This window comes from Rhea americana, unplaced genomic scaffold (genome assembly GCF_003343005.1).
Source record: "Rhea americana isolate MKP2758 unplaced genomic scaffold, rheAme1 scaffold_36, whole genome shotgun sequence".
In the NCBI taxonomy this organism is placed as follows: Eukaryota; Metazoa; Chordata; class Aves; order Rheiformes; family Rheidae; genus Rhea; species Rhea americana.
The window spans coordinates 1397484-1412083 of NW_028186490.1; the positions used below are offsets into that span (position 1 = coordinate 1397484).

Here is a 14600-nt window from a genome sequence, read left to right on the forward strand (position 1 = left end):
AGACACGGAATTTTATATTCTGGTCTTTCAGTAAACAAGTTCTCAAGTAAACTGGAAGTTATAGTTTCTTCAACGTGCAGTCAAAAAGACTAGATATAATCAGAAAGAGTTGAACCCAAGTGATGTAAGACTTGAAATTTATTTTCCATTTTAAGAAGCTTCAGTATTCGAATGTTCTTCGTTTTTGAAGTAGGGAAACTGAAGACGAAATCTTTACTATAAACACATCCAGATGTGCTATTTTAATTAGAAATTTATAAAAGATTTTTTATTAATTTCCACCTTTTGGGCACATGTGATATTTCTGACTTAAATGCTTGACCCTGACCAGCTTTCTACATTTTATACAAGTAGGGATCAGTAAATTTCTGCCCTCTGTACTGCAGAGATGGCTGTAAACAATGTGCCTTTCTCTGATAACCAGGTTATATGGTTCCATTCATTAGCCACCGATTTTGCCGATCAACACACCTGCTTATCATTTGGTGAGAGAGAAATTTAGTACTTCTAGCATCCTGACTCAAAACTACTAGAAATTAGAATATTGGTGATGAAGAGCCATCAAACTCTGTCATCAAGCAGAGGCTTTTCCCTCAAAGGTGTAACATAATAAAAGCGAGTATCTAAAGCAGTATCTGTGAAAGGAAGGGAGACTCCAGAAACCAGTATTAATAACAGACTTATCAAAATGAAAAGCACAGCATTGTCAATTATTCCACAACACAGAGAGTCTGTTAAAAGCAGAATAGCATTTACCATCAAGTTCCCTACTTTCAATATAAAGGTATACATTCCTAAGAAAGCAAAGAGGAGTAAAGGAGATGAAAAGCATCACAGAGCTCAGGACCACAAATGATCTATTTTGTAGTAAAGGATAACAGTTTTAGCTTTTAAGGCCAGGAGACCAGAGAAGAAGAAAATAAAACAGTTGCAAATCAGGCTTGCATTAGGCACCCATGTAAGGGGAGATACCTTCTTAGCTATGGATCAAAAAAGCCAATCCAGGCACGACATCAGTATCAAATCATATGCTTCTACTCTCACCCATCTCTAAAAAGGACAAATTACTGATCTATCAAAATACTTCAAATATTGAAAGCTTCTTAGTCTTCTAGGCAGCAGAAAACATCGAGACTTGTACATGTACTTCAGCTGGAAGGGCACTGCCTTGCTATCACAAGTGGTATCATGGCTTAACATAGCCCAAGTGGCAGCATACTTATCGCGGTGGGGCAATTAAATATATAACATTTTCCCTACCTACAATATTAGGATGAATGTTGTGACAGAAGATTAAGTTTTGTAATGTGATGTGCAACACACACAAGTGGTCTATGAGCAGATGATATAAAAATGTACATCTGGTTTCATGCTGTGCATGAACACGCATGGAAAGAGACATAGGTCCTACATGATTACGAGAGCACATGTGAAGCGCTATGATGATAGCTGTTAATGTCAGTTCCAAGCCACTCACTTGCAAACACAGCTTTGGGAAAGCCAAGATTTTCAATACAATCTTTTTATCAACACTAAAAACTGCAATTAAATAGGACTAGTTCCTTCCACTGTCACTTCATAATCACATCAACTCTACCACAAGTCACACTCTCCCCAACCTACTCCTCTCACTCTTGATCTCTGCAAGCTGAAAGCTCAACAGGGGACGAGAAGGCCAAGCTTCTTCCACAGGTCTAATTCTCAAAGCAACGGTCACCTTGAGAGGAGAAGGAAAAAAAAAAAAAAGAAAAGTTTGTGCTGTTGCTGTGGAAACAGAGCACAAAAATACTGCTAATAGATCAAGTAGCTCTTGGAGGATCAAGCACACTGCAGAGCAGTTACTGGAACTTCCTCTGGCACGCAAGAAGGGCTAGGACAGGGAGCGCAGGCAGCCCAGATGTCTCCACCACTTCCCAGATTTTACTGGATCTGGGCTAGTTTTTCCAGAAGCAAGTCAGTCCCTCTCTGCACTCAATGAGAAAAGCCATCTTGCTGGTGAAAACATATACCACCCCACGAAGGCCTTGAGCTGAGAGGAGGAGAAATTGCAGAGTTTGCTTAAATTCTTGATAGGTTTATTAATACAGAATCCTGGATATGCTATTTAACAGAGAATTGCAGAAATGCATGGGCCTGTCCCAAGAGTTTACCGACTGAATTCAGAAGTGATGCTGGTGATGGTAAAGGAAAAAATTAACCTACATCCTACCAGGTTGTAGGTTCCTTATTCCCTAACAGATGAAGGGGAATAAATAGAATACGAACATGTCATTAAAGACTGCAGATAATTAACGCACAGCAATGGCTGAACTAAGACAAACAGGGAACCTCAATATCAAGCAATTCTAGCTTCTGAATGACTTTAAAGTGATTTTTGTGCCTAAATCTATGATTTTGTTTTTCTCAATTCCTTTTGAGATTCCTGAAATGTATAACCTGCTCATAACCCTAACCTACATAAATTATAAGAGCTGATGCAAGAGTCTAATACAAACATGTCAGAGAGAACACTAGTTAAGAGCAGCATTAATGAGAACATCACATGTGCAAAAGCTGACTCTAGGTTTGTCAGGAAAAAATGGAATTACCAACCGCCAATAAGTAAACATCACGGAGTTCCTCCTGCTATCAAAGATGAGATGAATCTCACATTAGAGCACCTGATACTCTAATATCGATTTTGCCAGGACATTTTAAACATAAGATGGGGATGGCAGGGAATTCCAGCAGGTTAGAAATTTGTTTAACTTATCAATATTATCAGATATTCATTCCCCCAACTCTGAATCTTCCACCATTCCCTCTCATCCCCACAAAACATCTCATATTAAAAGAAACTAGCCATTGGCAAGCTGGAAGAATAACTTATTTTACAAGGGTGTTGTGAAGCTTAATTCATGTTTGTAAAGCCCTTTGTATTGTGCCTTTCATCTACTGTGGGAACCTCACAGTATTATCAATAAGGTCTTTTCTACAGTAGAAAGGCTTTGCTAAAATAGCTATACTAGCAAATCTGCCTGGTAGAGATGTGGTTTACACAGGGAAGAAAAGTTCTTTCACCAGAACTGCTAGTACCAGTTCCTGGTAAAAGAAAAGCTATGCAGGCAGAAGCACATTTTGGTGGTATCTAACTGGTCAAGTATGTTCTGCAAAACTTAAAAGGACATAACATTAACAGCACTAGAATTAATGCTTAGATGCAATTTATACTGCTGTAAAGAACACGAACTACAGTACAAGAAACCACTTCATGTGATAGAAAGGAGAGTAATTCTTCACCTGTACAATTATCACCATTTTCTATTGAAACTTCCCATTTTCTCACTCAAGTTTAAAACCCCACCAGCTATCCAACTGTTCTTTATCTCCCAACAAAGATGGAGAGCTGCCATCACATCAGGTTCCCAAATGACTAGCTGCCCCGTTTTCTAGACCTGTTTAGTCTTATTCCGAGCTTCTTAAGGTAGTCGGCAGCTGCCAGCAGTGGTGTGTTTACATTTTGCTCTTCAGTTTTTCCGCACCTCTCTAGAAGCATGCACCAAATCTTATCAGCTAAGGGCTTGTTTACACAGGGAGAAGATCATCCGTCTCACATCTGTGGAAAGCTTTTCTCCAAAAAGAGACCTGTATTTATTTTAGAAGGGAGTCTCTCCACATCATTTACTGTATCACAGAGTTTTCCAACACGCATGGCACCAGAGCTATGCAATACAGCCCAAGTACTATGGAAGAACCATATTTCAAATCTATAGCAGGTCACAAATTAGCTAAATATTTTTCCACAACTGATTCAGGTCAGACACGCTTGAATCTGGACTGAAGTGCAAAATCCAAAGACAGAAGTTGCCAAGGGAAGTAAGTTATTTTACAATATTGAAAATTTGTTTTCCACATGAAAGAAGGTTACACTACCACAATTTAAGCACATGTATTCTGCTGCTTTCCACTGAAAAGTAAATCTTAATCTGCTCTGAAGTGAAACTAAACATGAACCCCATCTTCTCTTTATTATGGGACAAATCATAAAGACTAGTTACATAAATGAATCAGCAATGTATTATTTACCAAAATACCACTGTAGAATCCACAACCCACATATCAGAACTACTCAATGCACTGTTTTGTTACAGCTCAGAATTATTTATGTGACATCTCAAACTATAAGTAAAACAAGAGGTACTAATTTATAATCCTTACACGTTCTCAGCAATCTTTGCTCAGTCACTGACGTACCTCTCTATCTGGTTTGAAGAACAGCACTGGCCTAAAACAGACTTGTCAATTCTGGACTAGGGTTAAAAAGAACAAGGTTCAAATGAGGGCTAAAATACATGAAATATTTTCCACATTAGCTAAGCCATAGAGCAATACTGTAGCACTAAAAGGCTAGGCATTCTTGCTTCCAGTTAAGAAGCACTTTCTTTTCATGACAGCACAGAACAGTGCTGGGTCAGATTTCCTTTTCCCACTAGCATCCATTCAGCATGTAAGCAGCTGTCCCTAATCAATAACAGTTAGATACTAACACTTTATATCATGTGCAAATTTATGTCATGGCCTTCTTTCAAAAAAATCTAAGACATTATCTCTAACACTGTATCTGAGCTACAGACCCGCTTACAATCAAATTGCTCTACCTAGAGCGTAACAGCCATATACCATCCTCCCGAGCAGTACTGCCACTGATATCACCAGAATATCTGCATGAAGATCAAGGACCGAATATGACCATTAGATATATCTAGCTGGAAAAGTTCATTTTTGCCTTTTGACTACTCAGCAGGGAAAAAAAAAAAAAAAGAAAAAAAAGCTTCAGCAAGGCTATCCTGCCCCAGTGATTCTGTCACTTTACTGCTTTTCTTTTTTCCTTTCTTCCTCTTTATCTCTTCTCAATTACCACCCCCTATTCATGCATCTCTCAGTTTCCTCCTGAAAACAGAGCTGACAAATCTGCACAGTTAAACACACAACCTTGCTGTATGCCCTGGGCCCTGACTACCCAGCACTGTTCCCCTCCCGAGCACGGTGCCAGGGCAGGGAGCATTAGCTAAAGCATTTGGAGCAGAAGTCTCAAAACAAACATGCAGAGCATGAGGCCAGGCTTCCCAGTGGAAGGTCACGTACTCTGAAACGTCCCTCCGTCACTGCCAAAGATATCCCACATTTATCATTCTCCAGTTCAAGTACACTTCAAGGCTAACTTTGTTTCTTCCATTTTTCCTCGGGAGCAAAGGCATATACTCTGGCTGAGGCTTTCTCCCTCTTAGCTTTATGAAATTACATAACTGCTCCAAAGTTTCTGCAAGATAGAAATGAAATTTCCAGGGTAGAAATGACAGTTATGTGGTGTGATCAGCTGCACTGTTCTACACTGAAGCATGAAACTGCCAGCACAAAAGAAATAACACAGTTAAGTAACAAGAAACCCATTTCTACTCACTAAGCCAGCGTAAGCAACCCTGGACGGTATGGGAAGACCGATGCTACGTGTCTTCGGCAAGCTCATACAAATGAGTTTGAGTTGTTGCTCTTGAAATTTGATTCCTTTCACGATTTGTGTCCTGAACCACTACAATCAGGAAATAGTCCAGAACAGGTTAAAAATTCAGCAGCTAAGGAGTATTTATGTCTTAATTGTGAACTTCCTAGTTCTAGCACTGGTCCAACAGCATGGAGGCTCGGTAACATTCAGAGTATGGTGTGGCTTATCTACTCAAACTTTATAGGGATGAGAGTAAGGGTAAATACAGAGGAAGAAAAGATTTAGTTTTCTGACATGCAGTTTTGCAGCTCCCAAATCATCTATATAGATGAAGATTAGACCTGGATCTAATTGCACCTACAGATATTTATGCTAAAGGAACAACACACTTTGGAAAAAAAGCATACAGCAAGAGAGAGATACTAATTTTGCATGGAGGGCTGCAGTGTTATCAAAATACAGAACTTCTTGCATTTTAAGTAGTGTTTAAAAAGTCAATAAACAAACATGAAAAATTCTGCAGTAAAGCAAAAAGAAAAAGCAGAACTCTGAAAGAGAAATCAATCAGCATGTCTAGGAATTTGTTTGTGCACACTATTTATTTGAATGTGAAAGACAGGCTTCAAATGCAGCTGCACCTATTTCAAAATTCAAATCTTCAAACATGTGTCAAGGCAGCATATCAGTCTGCTTACACACAAGGTATCTAAGACAAATCACCAGCCCTTATTGAAGAAAATATATTACAGATGCACTATTTTGAGAATTAACTGCTTTTTGGTCTCCAAAAAACACCACTGAAACTCCAGTTTACCTGACAGGTTAAAAACAACATACTTGGATACATTTTTTATTAGTTCTTTTCACAAAGTGGAAAAAAAAGATCACTTCTGAGCAGAAAGTGGGCCTGAAAAATGTTATCCTAAGACTGAACATGCAAGACACTTTAAATGAAGATGTTTCCTCCACAAAAATGTTAGTATTTCTAACATTACACTGCAACAAACAACTCCTTCATAAGGAGGCTTTCTTGAAGCAGCTGTAGACTGTTAAAACAACCAGAAGATCACAATTGTATGATATGAAGCACATTTATCCCCTCTCTCTGGAGCACGTCAGAAAGAGCATCTCACATAGAAATCAGGAACGGTGTTTCCACTGTATGAAAATCTGTAATGTGATCTTATAATAGCTGATCATCAATTAATTTGAGTCCTAAGATTTGAAAAAGTGAAAAAAAAAAAAGAGAAAAAAAGAAAGGAAACCAGTGCTGGGTAAATTTCATCTAATCATCTGAATGCCACTATTGTCTCTTTGGTCATGCTAAAGTTTGCTTTGTTGTTGTTTTCATCTTTTCTTTTAAAATAGCCTCCTGCAGCTCTAAGCTAAAGATCTTCCTGGAGCTTCTAAGTGACAGCTGCAGTATCTTAGCCATCTGTTTAATTTATATTTGCTAATGCAGCCCCTGCTGTTTTCAACTGACAGGTTTTTTTCTCTTATTACCCCCACACGGGAAATCATTGCACTTGCCAAAGTTTCTCTGTAGTCTCAGATGTCAGATCAAGTCTGGGGACAAAAGGTGATGAATGAGGCTCCTGTGTACCTCCCTTTTGTTTTATTAAAATTATGAAAATTTGTAAGGGGGTTTTATGTTATTTCTTTGAAGAACAATTATGAACAAAAAAGGAAGGAGGGAGTATAGAAACAAAGAGGGAGATAGCAAAGGGAAATCCTACCCCGTCCTTTCAACACAGCAGTTCTGTGGGGAGGTCAGGGTGGAGGCTCTCCCAGACACTCTCAGGAGCAGAATATCCATCCCACACCGATTCTTAAAGGTATGATTCAACCTCTTCAGTCACCTTGCCCACCTACCACCAAGCTAAAGGTCTGGCTGGCTAGAGATTTCCCTTCACTTCTTGCAACCCACATCTGCTCTCTTTTCTGGAGCATGCTGGAGCTCAGATACATTCACAAGTCAACGGGAAGTGGTGCAGCACCAAAGCCCAGACATTGTGCCAGCAGTTAGCGCTATCCTGTAAAGCCTCCTGCAGGAAGGTGCTGAGTCTGCACTCCACAGTACTGAAAGACACCGGACAAAAGCACAAACTGGGTTTGAAACAGCAGTCAGCCTTATACGGTACAGTGGCAGCAGAGATGTTACTGTCCTAACAACTCCCCTAGAGCATGATAGCAAGGAGATTAAAGAGTCTATCCCTACTGGAAAGGGACATCAAGTCTAACATAAAACTTCAAACTTAAACATAGATACCTCTGTCCTATTAAGCCCATGGTAGCTGAACCACGCTGAACTCTACAATGCCTGTCTCAGGACATGCAATACTCAGGTTATAAGATGCTACCACCTTCAAGCACCGATAAGCCCAATCCAGCAAAAAGTAGACACACTAAACACAAAGAGCTACACATAAAGCAAACCCACCAGACCCTTGATGAATACAGTCTCTTAAACCATAATAAACATTTTTGCTTTTTATTGTACAGCAAGCTAGTGTCAAAAATAATTACTGGTGCACTTTGGAGATTATTAATGCTGCATCTTTGTATTTCCATCCCTTAAATAATTGTAGTACAAGAAGTTCATCTCTGAAGATCATATTGGACAAAATAGAAGGGTTAAAAAATAATTATGCTTAGAGCAAATATATTAATAGCTACACCATAAATCAGGACATTACATCCATTCCTATCCAGAAGATTTTCTCCAAGAGTTAGATAAAGTGACTGTCAAACAATCTGTCTGTATCTCAGTCTTTCCATTCGTAAACAGGAGTACATGTTGGTGTACTTCACCGTTACACAGTGCTAGAGTCTACAGACCAGGCACAGATTCAAATGCATTTAGAACATGGTGACAATACTGAGAAGTAAAAAAAAAAAAAAAAAAAAAAAAAAAAAAAAAAAAAAAAAAAAAAAAAAAAAAAAAAAAAAAAAAAAAACAAGAAGAACACAAGGTTAAAAGTCTGCTGAAAATTCATCACTACTTGGCTTTAATTGATAACTCGTACTTTATAGCATTTCACAAGTAGCAAGATAAAGAAAGCAAAAAGCATTAAGGTCTAATAACATAGAAATACATTATTCTCCTCAGTCACACAAGAGCTCTGCTTTTTGTGTCTTTCACCAACATATCAAACCAAAAACCCACAAAACGGGAACTCTCTCCCCAAATCCTCATCTACCGTGCTACCCAGGCCAAAATCATCATTTATATCAATCTCCTTCTTACCTCAAAAAGCGTAGGTGCAGTCTGAGAAACAGCTGTGTTGTACCAGATGCAGATTCAGTAAAAACACCAGGAACCTGGGGAAGGGGAAGAAGATCGTATAAATACATATATCTGACTGCATAAGGCAGCAAAATACTCCAAATTGGAAACACTGATAGAGGTGCCTGATCCACTTGTGATTCAATACCTGAAGTACCGCAGTTTTCACTCAGGAAATGAAAGTAAACTAGCTCTGATTCTAGCTCTCTGGCTCCGAGACGCTGCTGCTGCTGCTAGAGCCCCGGGAGAAGGCACCCGGGCTTCCTGATTCTGCCAGCCAGGAACAGAAGCAACTGACCCGACTAGAAACTACCCAAAGTTGCAAAGACAACAAACATTAAAAAAGAAACTATGAGCTAGGCATAAAGAACTTTCTTTTTCACCACATTCATTTTCTTCCTTTATCTTTGCATTAAACAAGAATTATTGTTACTTTGACGAGTCTACAACCACAAGGTCTTGAACCGAAGAAAAAAGGCCTCAATCACCTACCATTGCTCAGTCTGTTATACGTTACTGTAATCGTTAGGACAGCTAAAACTAGGATTGGGGAGACTATGCAATTCCAGTTGAAAGGAGAAAACTAGTGAACAGTGAGCTCTTCCTTAAAGTGACCAAAAGATGTCTTGCACAACAGGACACGCTACTTCTTAAGACCTGCCATAGTAAATCTGGCAAGACCATGTGAAAAAAAAAATGGTAAAAAGATAATACAACCAACAAAAAGGTTGGTTACAACCAACAAAAAGGTTTAATTTCTTCTGTGTCAACTACCACAGCCCAAGGACACAGCAATACTCTTCTACACCTCAGAAGCCATCACAGTAAATATCAGCACTGCTCCCTGCGGGAGGCTACACCACACGTAAGTCCTGCTTCTAGTCACATGTCCCTCTTTTGAGGCATCTCTTTGCTACTTGATGACGGAAGCTTATCAGAACACATGAAGTGAAAAAAAAATCCTTACCCTTTTTAGCTCGAATAAAGGTTGTTTGTATTTTCCACAAAATACCTCTATTGTCCAACTGCCTACTACACACAAACCATACAGGCCTATAGACTTTCCTAGAAGTGCAAAATAAGAAAAAAAAGTGCATTTGCTGTTCATGCTACAGAGATATACCTGCACAGACAGAACAGATGAATCGAACTGAATGAGTTTGTTTTGGAGAAGAAAGCCATTATTCAAGGGTAGATGAATTCTGCAGCTGAGCCTGGTACAAGATTATCTACCTTCTCGATCTTTTCCATAAATGTTGTGAACATTGCGCGTCCCAGGAGAAAACATCTGAATTAAACATTTTATTCTCAGCTTGGTCAGACACCACTTGATGCGGCCTTCAATCAAGCATTAATAAATTAAGTCAACTCTCCATTAGCCAGTCTAATGGGAGATGGGAGTACCCAGATAACGGAAAAACCCGGAGCTCTGCAGCAACCCCAGCTGCAGAGAAGCAAAAGCTCAGAGGCTGCCCAGTACCTTTGCACTGGCACTTTGCAGCACCGCAGGCTCTGGGAGTGCCCTCAGCTGGGGTACAGAGCCAGAACTGAGCTAACCCCGTATGAAACCTCAGCCCATAAATCTTTCAAAGCAGAAGTATATATTACTTGTTACTGTTGCTCCATTTATCTCTGCTGGAAAACTGCTACTATCAGCAGCTCCATGTCTTGCAAGAACTAGAGCTTCAGTCCAAGCCTCTAAGCTGTAGACCCTGGCTGGCTCAAGAAAGCCTCTAAACTTGGTTTGTCAGCAACCCATATTCTGGGAGCACAATACAGAGACACCAATGACAGCTCTGAAGAAAGCTGCTATGTCTATTAGTACAGAGTTTGAGCCACGCGAAAATAGATGTACTACTTCCATGTCTAAGCCCAAGATTTCTGCATGGATAACTTGTAACCTGAATATGGAAAAGCAAGTGTTAGGTGTAACAATTAGATGGCAGAAAGGCCAATATTGGTGTGTACACACTAGTTCAGAGGTCAAAAATTAACCTCTTCTGATTAGGAAGAATATTTGCAACATCCCCCATACAAGGTTTGAAATCCTTTCCGCTGAAGCGTTTTCCAAGCATTCCCCAAAAGCCACTTCTGCCAAGAGGACAAAGATGACATTTGGAAGGAAATCAGATTTGGATCTCTACACTCTCCAGCATATACAAGTAATATACCTACTGAGTTAAGCATGACAGTCCATATAGATACAGCACTTCAAAAACTCAAAGTATTACAGCCCACCCTGAACCATAACTCTGAGCTCCAGTAAACAGGTGACAGCCTTCCCCAAAAAGGTCAGTGCTAGTTCACTTTGAACACAGAGGCAACAGCTCTCAACAGATTCCAGAGAATTTCATCTATGAATTTTACCTGTCAGAAAACCAAGTTTTGCTGCTCATCTGCACTTTAGGTGCCTAGGCTTAAAGCAAACAGGCAGATGCAGCTGCTCACAGCTGATAAGGCCTCCTGCTACTGGTATCTATTTATATCCATGATCCGGAATAACAAATCCACGCACTTTAAAAAACTGCAACAAGTACTAGATAAAATATGGAAATGCGAAGATGGGACTAGAAGCCACCTCCTTTAGTGTATAAAACAATTCCCCCATAAGTAAAGAAAGAATACGCTAGGGTGAAGGTTAATAAAAGATCCCCACTCCCCCTGAGTAACAGCTGCCAAAATAGAAATTCTCAAAACAAAACAAAAGACTCAATCTCCAGGTCAGTACATGATGGCAACTCCTGACAGCACCTTTGACTGTGTTGCATAAAAGCAGCTACTGCTGCTTGGTGTTGCTCAGGAGCAGAGGCAAAGTGGGACGAAGTATGGGAGCAGGTATTTAGTGTTCGTGATCAACATTGCACAATGCCCAACTTGTGGAGATGCAATACACAGACAGAAGCACAAATTCAAGGTCCGAGGACAGAGCTCTGCATTAATAAATAAGAGGTATTTGTTCTCATAGGGCGAGGGGCGAGAGAGAGAGAGAGAGAACATGAAATAAGATACAAGAGGATGAGACAGAAGCGTGCTCCACCTATGCTAGCTTGGCCCAGAGATAACATTGCTCCTGCATGTGATACTCAACCAACCGAGCTTGAAAACCCCAGTTTAAGAGGACATTCACAATTCACAGATACAGTTGCTATACTACACAGAGATACTAGTTGCAGAAAAAACTACAACTTTTTCTACTACTCATCTGCAATATAATATTATATAGTGCTCAATCAAGGATCAGAAAGTGTATTACAGAGAGTTAATAGCATCAGGATGCAGTTTTACAACCAGCATAAGTCAGTGTCAGTGGCTACAACCAAAAAAGACGGCCCCATATCCCCAGCTATTCACAGCACGTTGATCCAAGAAAGAACTAATACACCAAAAATGATTATCAGTCAGTTAAATTTATGAGCTGATCCAGCTTACCCTACAAGCTGCCTGATTGCAGAAACTGAAGCAAGACAGAAATGCCACAACTGTGGCAGATGAGGGCAACGCTGACCTTTCCAGAAGCATGGTCCAAGATCACCTTTCACAAAACAGTATCTTTATTATACAGACTAACGGGGAAGGCAGGAGACAGAGGAGCTGCCCATAACCATACAGTATAGAGGCTGACGACAGTTAGAACGTCCTAGTCCACTGGATCGTATTCTCCCGAAGCTACCTGTTTTTTGAGAAAATTCTGGGTTTAGACATGCATTTAATTAACCTTCAGCCAATGTGAATACTGCATGTCTATGTTATCTGAGGACAGGTAATAGTCTTAAATCTGAAGAATCACTATACTCTTGAGTTACTGGTTATTTCCTTCTTGACTTTTTAACTGCAAAATGCTAACCAACTTTGAATGCATGTTAGGAGTGAAAACTCTGAACCAGAGTGAAACACAAACAACGTTTCCAAAAACTCTCTCTAGTCTGTCTCCCTGTTTCTATTACAGTGTCTCTCTGCTGCCAAAAATGTTAAGCTTTATTTAAAATAGAAGCAAATACCACTTTTAGATACCCCTTCTTCTACTTCTCTCCTATGCTTCCACATATAGAATAAAAATCAAGTATCACAGCTGGAGAAGAGCAATATACAGCCAAAAAATGATAACCAGATTGGGAGGGATGGAAGCAGAGGGATGTACTAGTATCGAGTGCTACAGCTCTGGAACAAGACTAAAGGAGAGGATTTCACTGTGAAAAATCTGAAAGAGCCAGCAGCTGGCCTTGAGACACATACTGCTCAGTTCCAGCTGATTACAAGGGGCATCCCTCATGCTGCTCCCAAATTTGACCCTGTCCCACACTGCCTTTCTGCTCCTAGTCTTCATGTAAATTGACACCAAACACAAGGAATTCCACCAGGAATCCAAGGTTAAAAGGAAAGTTAATTACATTAAAGTGATTAATTCTACTTCTTGTCATGCTTCCTGTGCTGTGTTTTGTTTTACAGTTTCTCATTTTGATTTTGTGTTCTAGATTTGGGTTATGGCAAGCCTACAGCAAATTCAGTTGCTACGCATAATGTAAAATAAAATAATAAACAGCCTCAGGTCTGAGAATCCTATGCTCTACGTATACAGAGATAATGCACACACCAATACTAGATACATGTACATGTTTGGTACAAACATCCATGCAGAAAATCTGTTTCAGACACTAACACAGTAATTTTAAGTCAAAGCGTGCCAGATGCAACAACGTGACTGTGACAAGGCTTACACACAAAAGCAAATGTGGAGCACCTGAGATGTCAAAGCCTCGTTGAATGGCTTGGCAATTTTTTGCAGTCACTGACTCGCAAGTATTTACCAATTAGTAAAACCTCCCTATTCCAGAGGAGCAGTAATACAGCACATCCGAGTCTTTTAAGCAGCAGCCACATGGTTTATAGGGCAGCAGCTCTGCCAGGTGAGGTGAAATGGTCTCCTGTAGCACTGACCTAGCACAGAATCACATTTTGTCTCAGCTGGAAATTGTTCTTACACAACCAGTGCTCTCAATACTCTAGACAATATCTTACTTAAAATATTAAGATCTATGATTTAATGTAACTATGGATATAGTCTCTTACTCCTCACACACACAGTATGTTAATTTAATCATATATCTGTAATTCAGTTTACATTTTACAGGAGGCAAAGGTAGACAGATTCCAGTAAATGACACTTGAAATAAGAGAATGAGCAACCACAGAGTACAATGTTCATTCTTTGCATATAGACCAGCCTATTAAAGGGCTTAAAAAACCACTTGACCAGGACAGGTAGGAAGCTTTGACAAAAGCTAAAGTAAAATTGATTTTCCAGCTGTTAAGGTTATAAAGATAACTTGCAAAGCACAAATCAGTGAAGAGCTGTCTTTCCAAATCCGCGGACGGCTAGCTTCAGTATCCCGCTCAGCTCCCAGTTTTTTTCCAAGCTGCAGCAGTCGAGGCTGAACAAAGCCTTGTCCTTTCTCACCGACTCCAGCACAGCGACGAAGCAGCAGGCAGGAGGGGAACCGAAGCAAATGAGGTCAGTTCCCTGTCACCCTGCCTGGGAAAACGCTGCACAGAAACACAGACACTATTCACTAAGGAAAAGGTGAAATATAACACAAACATCTAGCAAACCAAAGGAAGTTTAGAACTGCATCTTCCTCCAGCTGCCTATATGCAAATAGCAGCCAGGAGGCTTTAGGGCGAGATAAGAAAATTCTGAATGTGGGTTTCTGCAGAGGCGACTGGCAAACTTGTTTTTCTGGCTACTGTTTGGATGAGAAAAGAAGAGAAAAAGATGATGGTAGCAAAAGAAGAGCACAGCAGGAAAAGATTGCAGGGAAGACCAAACAGACATGG

General features: G+C 40.0%; 1 protein-coding gene across 2 annotated transcripts in view; it reads right to left on the bottom strand.

Annotated features, from left to right (window-relative positions):
- Positions 1 to 8805, bottom strand: part of NDST2 (N-deacetylase and N-sulfotransferase 2) — an 84345-nt gene extending 75540 nt beyond the window's left edge. For both annotated transcript variants that reach the window (XM_085312263.1, XM_085312261.1), the window contains exon 1: positions 8730 to 8805. The gene's annotated coding sequence lies outside the window, so the exon portion shown is untranslated. The remainder of the gene's footprint in view (positions 1 to 8729) is intronic.
- Between the last annotated feature and the right edge of the window lie 5795 nt (positions 8806 to 14600).